The sequence below is a fragment of the Cupressus sempervirens genome, chromosome 5 (assembly GCF_028749045.1).
Source record: "Cupressus sempervirens isolate cs-2001-9-10 chromosome 5, ASM2874904v1, whole genome shotgun sequence".
NCBI lineage: Eukaryota > Viridiplantae > Streptophyta > Pinopsida > Cupressales > Cupressaceae > Cupressus > Cupressus sempervirens.
In genome coordinates, this window is record NC_143122.1 from 865,587,911 (window position 1) to 865,599,809 (window position 11,899).

The following is an 11,899-nucleotide window of genomic DNA, read 5'->3' on the forward strand; positions in this document are numbered from 1 at the left end:
TGTTAATGCCTATTTGAATTGCAATAGGTACAAAGGGAGAGGTCAATTTGGAAAAAGAAGAGTACTTCAACAGAGACAAAAGGTTTTCATATGATGTTTATTATAAAACGGCTATTTACCAGCGCCTAGTAGTACACCAATTTTAAGATTGCAATAGGGAGAGAGAGAGGTGAGAATAGCTACTAACCAGCACCTGTTAGTGCACCTATTTTAACAAAAGGTTTTCATATGATGTTTATTATAAATTTTAAACACCAATTTTAAGATTGCAATAGGGAGAGAGAGAGGTGAGAATAGCTACTAACCAGCACCTGTTAGTGCACCTATTTTAAGATTGCAATAGGAAGAAAATTCAATTAAGCAATAAAGTGCTGTGTATATGCGACGCGCTTAAAATTGCAATAGGGCAATAAAGGGAGAGAACATTCCATTAGTAGAATAAGGTCTTTTTCAATACATTTCTACAATAAATGAACAGGTGAAAAAAGGAGATGCACTTAGTAATATACTAGACACAGTATGATATTTTTCAATTGATTAAAAATTCCACTAAATTTTACGTTTGAGGTGAAAAGGATACGTGAAGAAGGTTAAACACCACGATGGTCCCGGGGTCAAATATGTCTACCTTGTTTATTACACTTCGACTGATAGATATGAACGTATGGGGTACTCGTGATTAACGGACGAGTTGATCACGATTGGTGGGCAAAACATGGAGGAAATACCAAGCATTGGAGGCGATGGTAAGATTGAGAACAAAGCAAGGTAATAAACGACCACCCGACATTAAAGACCTGTGCAGAGCAACACAAGACAAAAAGGTACATTGCGCTCCGTAGAAGAATATTGGGAGAGCCATTTATCAACTCAAACGCCAACAATACAGATCGTACTCTGATATCTAAATTGTGCTGCAGACAACTGATCTTACACAGGGTAATTCTTAGACAGGATCACAGACAGGATCATGGTGCTCAGAACAGGAAAAAACACAATAAACTGCGAGACCACATCTCTTGTTACCTATACTTCTGATGGTGTTTGCTCGGGAAGTGGTCGGGAGAAGAAAATAACAAATAGTCAACCATGCAATACACACATTGCTCACAGCTTGATTAGGAAAGAACTGGCATAATCCGGCGCATGTCCGTTCTCAAGTACAGCCTGCTAAACAAATTCAATCATAGATCAACCAGTTGATAAAAAGAAAAGCCGATAATTTTATATGAAAGCAAAACACTAATTATGCAACTAATACTCGATGAAATGATACGTACATGGAACAAATGAAATGAAGCTATGAGAAATCTTCCAAGGTACCGTTTGCCCTCGTTTGTCGTATGCTGCTACTGCAACCCACGCTCCGGAAATGATTCGCCTACAAAAACATATCTTAGTTATCCCAAAAAATCAGGACTCATAAAGGATTTAATTTGACATTGATCCTTTCCAAACACGTGCAAAGCAATCGCTGCTAGACACCTATAATCAAGCTCCACGTTACTCGAATGCTATTTCTCCACAATTTTTGAACAGTAATCATCATAGCAGGTATGCATCGAAAACACATCCTATAAAACACAACTATCGTAATTAAATTGTTATATACTCGAGTTCTTTGTATCAATATAAATAAAATAAATCAGACTAAAATATGACAACCTGTCGTATGGCCAAAACATAGACATCCACCCTTATTCACATTTGCTGCACTGAACACCACGTACTCGGATTTTTTCATCGGTAACATATGAACATGTCGAGCGCCTCTAAAATATGCTGATTACCTAATAAATAAATGCTTCCACAATCAAAATATACGATGATTACCTGAAAAAATAATTGTTTAGAGAGTCAAAATATTATAACCACCAGGACACTTCGACTAAACGATAGAATTTAACCCAGCCGCATTTTCTTGCAATCTTGAAAGTTGCTGCCCTAACGCCTGCAGCTTTTCTGTTCATTCAAACGGAAAACCAAAAAATAACTATTATACTGATATAAATTATTTTGAGCGAATTCATGTTTTTATCAACCATTGAAAGCTCCCTTGCCCAAGCCCAATATTCTACTTGGCCTAGGAAGTTCCGTACAAAACTAATTTGAACAAATTCCAAGATTGTATAAATTTTTTAATAAAAAGACAAATATAATAAATTCCAATACACTGACGATTGAACAGCACCAGAAAAATAATATACCTATTTATCAGCAATTAACACGATAGACAGCATTCTCTGAAAAGCCACTACTATTACATTTTAACAATTAACTAATATTGCAATAATACCAATTACAGATTCATACTCGAAGAGCTTACCTTTCCCTTGAAACATTAGATCACTCTGAAGCTTTTTCATATGATGGAATTGTTGCAGATGAATGGCAAAAATTTCAGCTTCAAAGTTCAATGCCTTCAGCACGTATCAAAAGTTCAATGCCTTCAGCACGTATCAAAAGTTCAATGCTCGTAAGTTCTATATCATGGATCTGTATCCAGGCGAAAGCACCAAAATCTATCATCATCAACTGCTCCATTTCAGCCCTCTCAACCTCTCTCCACTTGACTGCACATTCTACCAATAACCCACTTCACAAGCCACACATTCAGCTCTACCATACACACGCTCGATGTGTTTGCTCAATGCCATATCCCACAGCTGCAAACATTTAAAAGTAGAATAACCTCCTCCTATTAACAGTATCAGATATTTAAACTTGACTTCAGAATGTGGCAATAAAATATATATAGAGATCGCTCCGAAGATAAACTGGTCTGTCCGAAAATCAAAAGACAATGCACAACTAACAGGCCTAAGACCCTAATCGGATGTTCTAGACTTTAAAACTGTAGTTACAACCGAACCCTGTTGGTTGTAAACATCTCAAAGTAGAATGGTTCTTTTGGCCCTCTCTACCCACTTAAAAGTGAACCCCACTATTTTCACCACTAATCAGTTCCATAAGACAATCCTGTCCGCTTGCATTCACGACTCTGATAACCATTGAGAAGCCTAATAATTGTGGTAGGCACCATAACCATCATCACATTCAAAATAAAGAAATTCGCCCTCCACCATGGACACTGTAAGGTCAACAATGGGTCACAGGTTAAACTGGCCAAACATGTGTGATAGCACAGAAATTTCTCAAATTTCGAGATGAGAATTAAAAGAGCATTGAGTAGGCAGTAGATACGTCGCATACATGCAAGGACGGGAACTGTACGAACAAGCAAGTGGCTCGGAATTGCATGAGAGCCCAACAGGGCAGAAATGGAGCAGTTGATGTTGGTAGCGTTGAGATATATGCTGCTTTAGTGTTTTTCTGAGATGCGTCGTATACATGCAAGGGCAGGAACTGTGCGAACAAGCAAGTGGCTCAGAATCGCATGAAGAGCCCAACAGGAAAGAAATGGAGCAGTTGATGTTTGTAGCGTTGAGATTTATGCTGCTTTAGTATTTTTCTGAGCTGCACCCACGCCTTCCATCATCGTTAACATATTCAGATATCCATTCCAACGCAAACGAAAAGAACGTCCGCATCTAATTTGACTAGATACACATCATTGTGTGACTGAATAACCTATAAATTAAGTACAGCATTGATTTGTCCCCTCTTTGAAAATGAACGAAATAAGATTGTTTTACCGCCTTCTCTCCATAGTTTATCATTTAATCTCTTCGTTGCGTTCGCCTGCGTTACAAGTGTTGTTTCAGTCAAATATTTATACCATTTTTAAAAAAGCTCTGATATCCCACTTTACAAGATATCATATATCCTCACCTATAAGTAATGCACGTCAAATTTGCTTATATAGTACAGTCCATAATGTGGCAGTGATGTTGGAATGCAGTATTCAATATTCATGGTAATGCAAAAAAGCAACTACCTACGTTTACATCTACTTTAAAAAGAGTACTATTTCCACCCTAACCCAACATTCAGGCACATATTTTCCAATGTTAATTATTCTATCAGAATAATATGCCATGTATTTTATTTTAACGTTATAAAGCGAGTTGCATTGTAAGCCAGAAAACTATTCAAGATAGCATTTTTTCCATCCATCCATCCATCTTAAAATGGTCCAAAAGATTACTCTGCACTAATGTGATATTATATCCCAACTTCTCCAATGAAAATTAATTGTATCATACCTATATTTCCCTAAAAAGAGTTTAATCACGAAGTCTTCCAGATCTCTTCCAACCAAACTTGTACGAGATCCAATGCTTCCCCACGAAAAGTGAAATGAGAAATTCACCCAGATCTCTTTGAAGGAGCACGGACGCCAAACAATTTGAAAACACGTTTACTTGGAAGCCTTCCAACAGATGACCAAGCTTCACAACTTTACAATACTAACTTGGAAACCCAAATGAGCCAAACCAAATTCACCAGCAATAAACTATTACCACAAACCACCCCAGATTTCACATATAATATAAATTGAAAGTAAATAATGATTAACACACCTGATCTATCATTGGACATGACCGTGACCGTCAATAATCCTTGAGTAGCATCTGCGAGCTTTCCATCCCATATATAATCGTTATTGTGATAATGTGTAAAATAAAAGAGATTTAATCAAATTCAATAATTATTAAATGACCACCAAACAAAATAGCTATTCAATCAAACTCGGTAATGACTACACCAAAGATGATAGCTAATACGTGTCTCTTCAGTACATATAAGAAGTATAGAACGTATGTTAATCTCAGCTGTGTACAGAACAGATATATAATACGCCCATGTGAATTGTCTGCACCAATACCAGTCCCAGAGCACAGAAAACATAAGTTAAACACCCACCGACAAGAATAAAGCTAATTGTTAAGAGAAAACAAAAAGTCACCGTCACACATCTTGAATCATTCGCAAAAGACCACTCCTCACAGTTGCATGGTAAAAAAAAAAAAAACACACCCACCGGCAAGGGTAAGCCCCCGCCGAAACCCAAAAAAGCATTCTATTTTATTACTGTGGATCACCCAGATGAGCGCACCCATCAAGGTAGGATCCTTATACTTTAAGCTACATGCCCAAGAACAGAACATTTCAGATGTAGATAGCAGAAGAGACCAGCATAAACGTTCAGAGGCAAGCTGGAAATTGAAGTGGCTCACTGTTGCTCTTGCTCATACTGCAATCACAAACTCACCATTGCACTTAAAACTCTCCATATAAATCAGCCAATTGAAAAATATTCTTCCAAACGATGATCTAGTAAGACTGATACCATGGACTGGGTTTGGCAATCAGCACCACCTTCAGAAGAGTTTTGCAGAACAGGGTACCAACAAACAATTTTGGGTTGTAATTAACCCATTACATCGGCAGCTAATCAAAACTTTATCGAGCCTTGTCGAGCCAGCAACTGATCATGTCCAAAGTCGGAAGATAGGGCAACCGTTCCATGTGGTCCTGAAAAGCAGTTACCTGCCCCGGATACAGTTAGCTGTTCCTTCCAATTGCATGAGACATCAGGCGCCATGGTCTCCAAGAATTTTAATAAGAAATAGTTTCTGCAGGGCAACTGTTCCATGTGGTCCTGAAAAGCAGTTACCTGCCCCGGATGCAGTTAGCTGTTTCTTCCAATTGCATGAGACATCAGGCGCCGTGGTCTCCAAGAATTTTAATAAGAAATAGTTTCTGCCCTGCTGAAGAGTAAGGCTCTGGTACCAAATATAAACTGAGATACATGCTGCTGAATTTGTGGTCATACCAAGTTAACAACATTCGATCTTTCCGCACAATTAATCATCAAAAAGAACTCTTACAAATACCTTCCAAATTAATGCCCAAAGTCACGGTAATAAAATCCCGCACTCACACACGTTACAACTGATACCAACTTTCTTTAAACAAAAGACACGAATCACAAGTGAAAATAATTTTTTTCCCATGACAATAATACATTCTATCTACAACTGTTCAACAATTCAATAGTAGATACATATCCAAGCATGAGTGCAAGAAATTGGAATTGATGATTCTTGCTGAACAAACCTCCAACTTTACAACAACAACAGGGACATCACAAATGTAGAAAATTTTTCCCCGTGACAATAAAAAGTTAAAACACGTGATACATCCCAAGATTCAAGTATTAGTGCAAGTAACTTGAAATCGATGACATTTGCTAAGCAAACATCCTTATAACATTTCATTATGTACTTTTAGTTTTTCATACGAAAAATCAAAAACATGACAAAACATCTTTTCTTGTGAAAAGAAGGCCAAAATCCACCCGAGCACCTCCAAAGTTTGAACATAAATCTAGAGTGCATAAGAAACAAATGAATAAGAATTAAATGAAACAGTTACAAACGTGAACCCCTTAATAATAGTAAACAAGGCTTTCATGAGCGCTTAAGCCTACTACTCAGAACCAAGTGTTTCCACTTGAAAGAACAAAATAATACAAAAAAGATTACTAGACATCTAACACTAACACATTTTCCGATTTACTTTAAGATTTAACGAAAGCCATAAAGACTTTATTGAGAGACTTGAATCTCAGGAAACCTGCCCATCCTGACTACCAAGGCAAGAGCCATGCAACAAAAGTTGAATCTTGATGATCAAGGAAAAAGAAGAGGTTCAGAATATATGGGAGGAGACTGCAACACATTTGCCAAGCCAAGACACAAATTTCTGACATTAGCATTTAGCTGTCAAAAAGTTTCGACCCGAGAAAATAAGAGTGTGACAAATAACCATCCATGATTTCAACTTTTTCCCTTGAACTATTTACCAAATCTACTTCTATAATTGCAAGAACTAAAGAATTAATATAAAAAATCTAAATCGATTTAGACGAATAACAATGTTTTTACAGTCTTGGTATTAATGATAGCTTGATGGAGCTTTGGCACGAATGAATTATTTAGTTTTCGATTATCAATTTATGATATTACTGTCGATGATTTGTGTATCAAAATTGAATAACATATAAATTTATTATCGCCTTACTAATAGTGACAAAATTTAGCAAATTATGACTGCTTTCCATTTCATCTATACTCTTAGGACAACGTATCGTGAAGATGATATTTTGTACCTACAAATATATACCACTTACATTGGATATATCGTAACATCGCATAGCTCGTATGTCTTTAAAAAAAGATACCTGTTAATGACCAGAAAAATCCCTGTCCACGTATCATCAGCCTTTTGACGACATTTGTTTAAGACATGAGTGCCATTTTTAATACGGGGTATAATATAGCCAATAGCCTCTTTGCCAGATTCATTTTAAAACAAATTTTAGCAATAGGAAAGAACCCACCTGTTTCATCAATGACACGGTTAAAATTGTTGTGAAGCCTCCAATTGGTATTGACGAGATTATTGCAATGCCTTAGCTCAAAGATAAAATAGCCAGTCCATCTCCTTTCATAGCAATTATAGGAGGATTTAACTCCCCAAATCAAGCATAGGATATGCCTAAGTTAATCTTCGTCTTCGAAGATAACCGCATTTTTCTCTATCCATCATCCATAATGTGCTAGATCCCACAATATATCTTTGAGTGCATATTCACCACGTAATCAATTCTTACAAAACTCGCCACCATGACACAATCTGTAACAAACAAGCATTACAATCAAAAGAGTCGAGTACAAAAAAAAAAGAACACAAACACACAGGCAGGGGTAAAGCCCCCTGCCAAAACCACAAACAAAAAGTATTTTATTACTTGTGGACCGACCCCGTGAGCGCACCCAACGAGGTAAGATCCTTTCTAGCTACATGCCTGAAGAAATTCAAACATTCAGAATTTCTCAAAACAGAACAGCCTGAGACGAGCTAGAAACATTGATAGCTCTGTCCGATTGATAAATAGTTCCTTACAAACCAGAACAAAATAATTCATCTGGCCTGGCGCCCATGCATTAAAGATGCATCTAAAATAATAGTCTCTAGTGAATCATATATATAATTCATAAGACAAAACGTTAATTGTTCATTTTTCTAATGATCCATCGGCCGCTGCATATAGCACCATAAATACTTGTTCACAAAGTTGATTAACAACATGCTATCATTTTCGCACATGTAGAGCTACTCCTCCCTCCACGACGAGATTTCTAATTCTCTTTTGTCCGTGCAATTCCTGTAAACCACAAAAGATCATAGAAAATTAATAATCATTTTCCAATCGAATGCATAACTACAATCACATTCAAATATGCTTTTGCTCTACCAGCAACTCTACCAAAATAAACCAACGGCATGCAGCCACTTACCATTGTCAAAATACAATACAGACACAAGCATGTCAGCGTACCGCCCTCACAATTCAATAAAATATCATGTGCACTAATACAATTCCTAATAAGCACCATAGCAACTTAAATAGTAAAGTCGAGCCAACGTTATAACAAATAGATTCTTATAACAGAGCATCATTCAAGCTCAGTTTACAGGAACTCCTCGCCTACTCCAATGCTGGAGGGGCGTTTATTTTCAGATTACAAGGAGAATTCACCAAATTAACAAAACCCCTTTGAAGATGAAACCCAGAACCCTGTAAAATAATCTACAATGAAACCGAAGCAGTCGAGTAATCCTCTTCACGCTTTCAACCCTTAACCTAATACCTTTCATGCATATATACCAACAAAAAGCGGAACTAAAAGATAAAGATAGAAAACACTAATACCCTCTCCATGTCGATGATCCAAGAAAGCCAGGTGGTAAAAGTTTTTAAAAACGTTCTTAACAACAAATTCAACCATCTATCAACAAAACCCCTCTCAAGATACTATCCCAAAATCAGTAAAAAAAGCGAAATGCAGCTGAAGCCAGTTACTTCTCTACAATCTTTCAAAAGCCCTCTCAAAAACGCATTCAACCCTTCACTGTACATTTATCGCATAATCCAACAAAGGGCAATTTTATTTAACTGTGAGGTAATAATACCCATCCATGACGGCAAATCCGAACTTTTTTACATATTCCTATGCATCCCTTCAGCAGTTGCCATTAGAGGAATACAACGACAGACAAGTTAAACAAATATTCTATTTCAACACATACTCGTCACAAATCTACAAAGGGAAGTGAAAATGAAGCATCAGCAAAAGAAAGTAAGGACTGGGATTCTAATTAAAAAACATAAGTTCCAATAGAATAGATTTCCGATTTGTTGACAATTAATGGCGAATACAAATCATCAAGCATAAATTGAAGATATTAAGGTATCCTTAAAAAACCTATTAAGTAACCTAATTGAAATGAAGATATCAAGCCATTGACATAAGACTGCTGTCCATGTAATATATTCAAGCCTAAAAAATAAAAGGAAAATAATTTTCATAAGGGCTACAGCATAAACAAAAAACACGAAGAACCATGTGGTATTTGAAGGCATACTGGATAACTTCAACATAGAACAAACAAATGCTCTTAAAAAAAGGGAAAGTAATTTGCGTAGGTCATACATCCTTCATAACAAAAACCTCAAATATGAAATACGGTCCCATGGATGATAACGAAATATATAGTTTTACAGGCATAATGTGACCAATTAAAGTAGAACGAAGAAATAAATCGGCAAAAAGATGGACGGTAAAGATGCAACAGATAATAATACATATGATGTACAAGAGAAGCAGAGAACTTTGAAATAATTCATCACAAGTTTGAAGGGAAAGAAATAACTAACAATAATATTGTAATCCATGTATTGTACAATAGAAGCCATCAGACAGTGCCAGTATGCGATCTGGGCGCAATTTAAATAATTAAATAAAAATCAACTCTCGAGACAAGTTTAGAATATCAATCTTTTCCAGACCTCCAAAACTAGTCATGGTACACCAAAAAAAATTAAGTTAAACCTCCCAATCAAAACTTCGAAAGCTTAAAAATAAATAACAGAAACAAGAAGTTTCAAGACCCCAAGTACCCAATTAGAGACCAACCATTTCCCTAAACAAACACTAATTTTGATAAAATTGTATTGTGGATACACAAGTAAGATACAACTCCTGTATACAACAAACCCTCAAAATATGACTGATGTAAAAAGCTACATAATATATAAATTCCTGCTCATAACCCTACAAATCTCCATTAAACAAACCCTCGAAGCCTTGTACGCCTAAAATTACGTACAAATTACTTTAACCAGAAAATTTATGACCGCAAGTAAATCCGAACCCTACAAATCACCCATTAAACAAACCCTCAAAAGCCTTATACACCTAAATTAAGTACAGATTACTGATACCCAGAAAAATTATAACCTGAAAGTAAAGAATCCTCCGGCACTCAAAAGTGAAAACCTACGAATCTAAAAACACATGTCAAAACAACAATACAGATTTGAAAATATAAGACACTGGTACCTTATAAAAAAAAGACAGCTGCGATAACCAAGCCCTAATAAACGACCCTTAGTTTCAAAAATATATAAGTTTCCGTGTAGAAAACTTTCAAGAATGAAAACAAAAGACCCTCGTACGAAAAGAAAAAATACTCCAAAAAAGACACCTTGAAGGCACTTCGGTTAAGATATATCTATAAAATCACGTCGGTCATAAGAGTAGCAACCATTTATATCAGCAAGCTCACGATTAAGAGACATCGGCATCACCGACCTCGGTTAGAAGCCCTCGAGGAACAAGAAAGAGCCATCGCACAAATTACCACTAATTCCGAAACAGTAAGACAAAATTACCTCTGAAGCGTACCTGAAAACCTCTACACAAGAACCATTGACTCGTAAGCGTGGACCATATAAAAAAAATATGCACTATGAAAGGAAGCCAGAAATCCCAATTTACCACCTCTGGCTGTTCTACTCGACTGGCCGTTACTTAGCCCCTTCTCTCTTAAGCGAGAACTTTAAGCCTCGCTCTCCTCTACAATCCGAAACCGATAATAATCACAAATTCTACAGATCAATTCGAATAAGCGTAGGAAAATTAAAAGAAGTGCAAAGACAATCTTATTTCATTTCAAGGAGACTGACAGTATTCAAAGAAAGAAACCTGAAGAAAATTACAAATTGTGAGGTCTAGGTAATAACAGATCTATTTCAGAAACTCGAAATGGACGAAAAAAATCGTCGCAAAATTACCAAACATTCCAAAAGAAGAAGCCCCACAAGTACCTATATAACGTGCCTATATCAAATATTCATAAAATTCTACACATGAAACCTATTAAAAACCCTCCCTGACTCGCACAGAAAAGAGTCCAGAACCTTCTCCTCTACAGCCGAAAACCCATTTACAGTCACAAACTCGACATATCACATATGTCAAGCGCTAAATAATCAAAACAACTGCTAGGACCGTCCCACTGCGTATCAAGAACAGATCGAAATTGAAAAGGCAAAATGTAAAGCGAAGTTTAAAACCAGTACAGACCTGTACGTCCAGGCATCGAATTCGACCCTAATCCCGCCTAGGAATAAGATCTTGACCTCCATCCACAACGCCGCCGATGCCCGATGCCCGATGCCAATGACAAAGAATAAATAAAAGGGATCAAAAGGGAATATATAGAAGGAAAGATCGAGAGATTTTGGCTGTCGTGGCGATGGCAGAGCCTCGGATGTCACGTCAACTACTTTCTAGACTATGCCGCTGACGATGGGATCGGCAGGCTTAGCGGTGCTCGGCGATCCAATCGAATGTTGCAACTGGCGTTTGGTCAATGGTTAATTGGAAGATATTTATGGCATGCAGCCTGGGGCGGAGAAAAACGTTGGGGTGGAAATTGATTTTGTTTCCTATGAACCCATCTAATTACACCCCAAAAAAAAAAAAAAAAAAATTTAGATAGTATTCAAAGAGGGAAGGAGGGAACAAGGAAATAGTTGGAAGTACTTTGGAGATATGTCCCACTCTATAGGTTTTAGTGT

The 11,899-nt window shown here is 36.9% G+C and overlaps 1 long non-coding RNA gene across 1 annotated transcript; it reads right to left on the minus strand.

The window, feature by feature from the left end:
• Positions 1–404: 404 nt before the first annotated feature.
• On the minus strand, positions 405–11,503 carry LOC149558659 (uncharacterized). Its single transcript, XR_016365054.1, has 3 exons — positions 11,403–11,503; positions 1,324–1,381; positions 405–1,167 (listed from the first exon to the last, which is right to left on the minus strand). It is a non-coding gene; the product is annotated as an uncharacterized LOC149558659 (long non-coding RNA).
• Between the last annotated feature and the right edge of the window lie 396 nt (positions 11,504–11,899).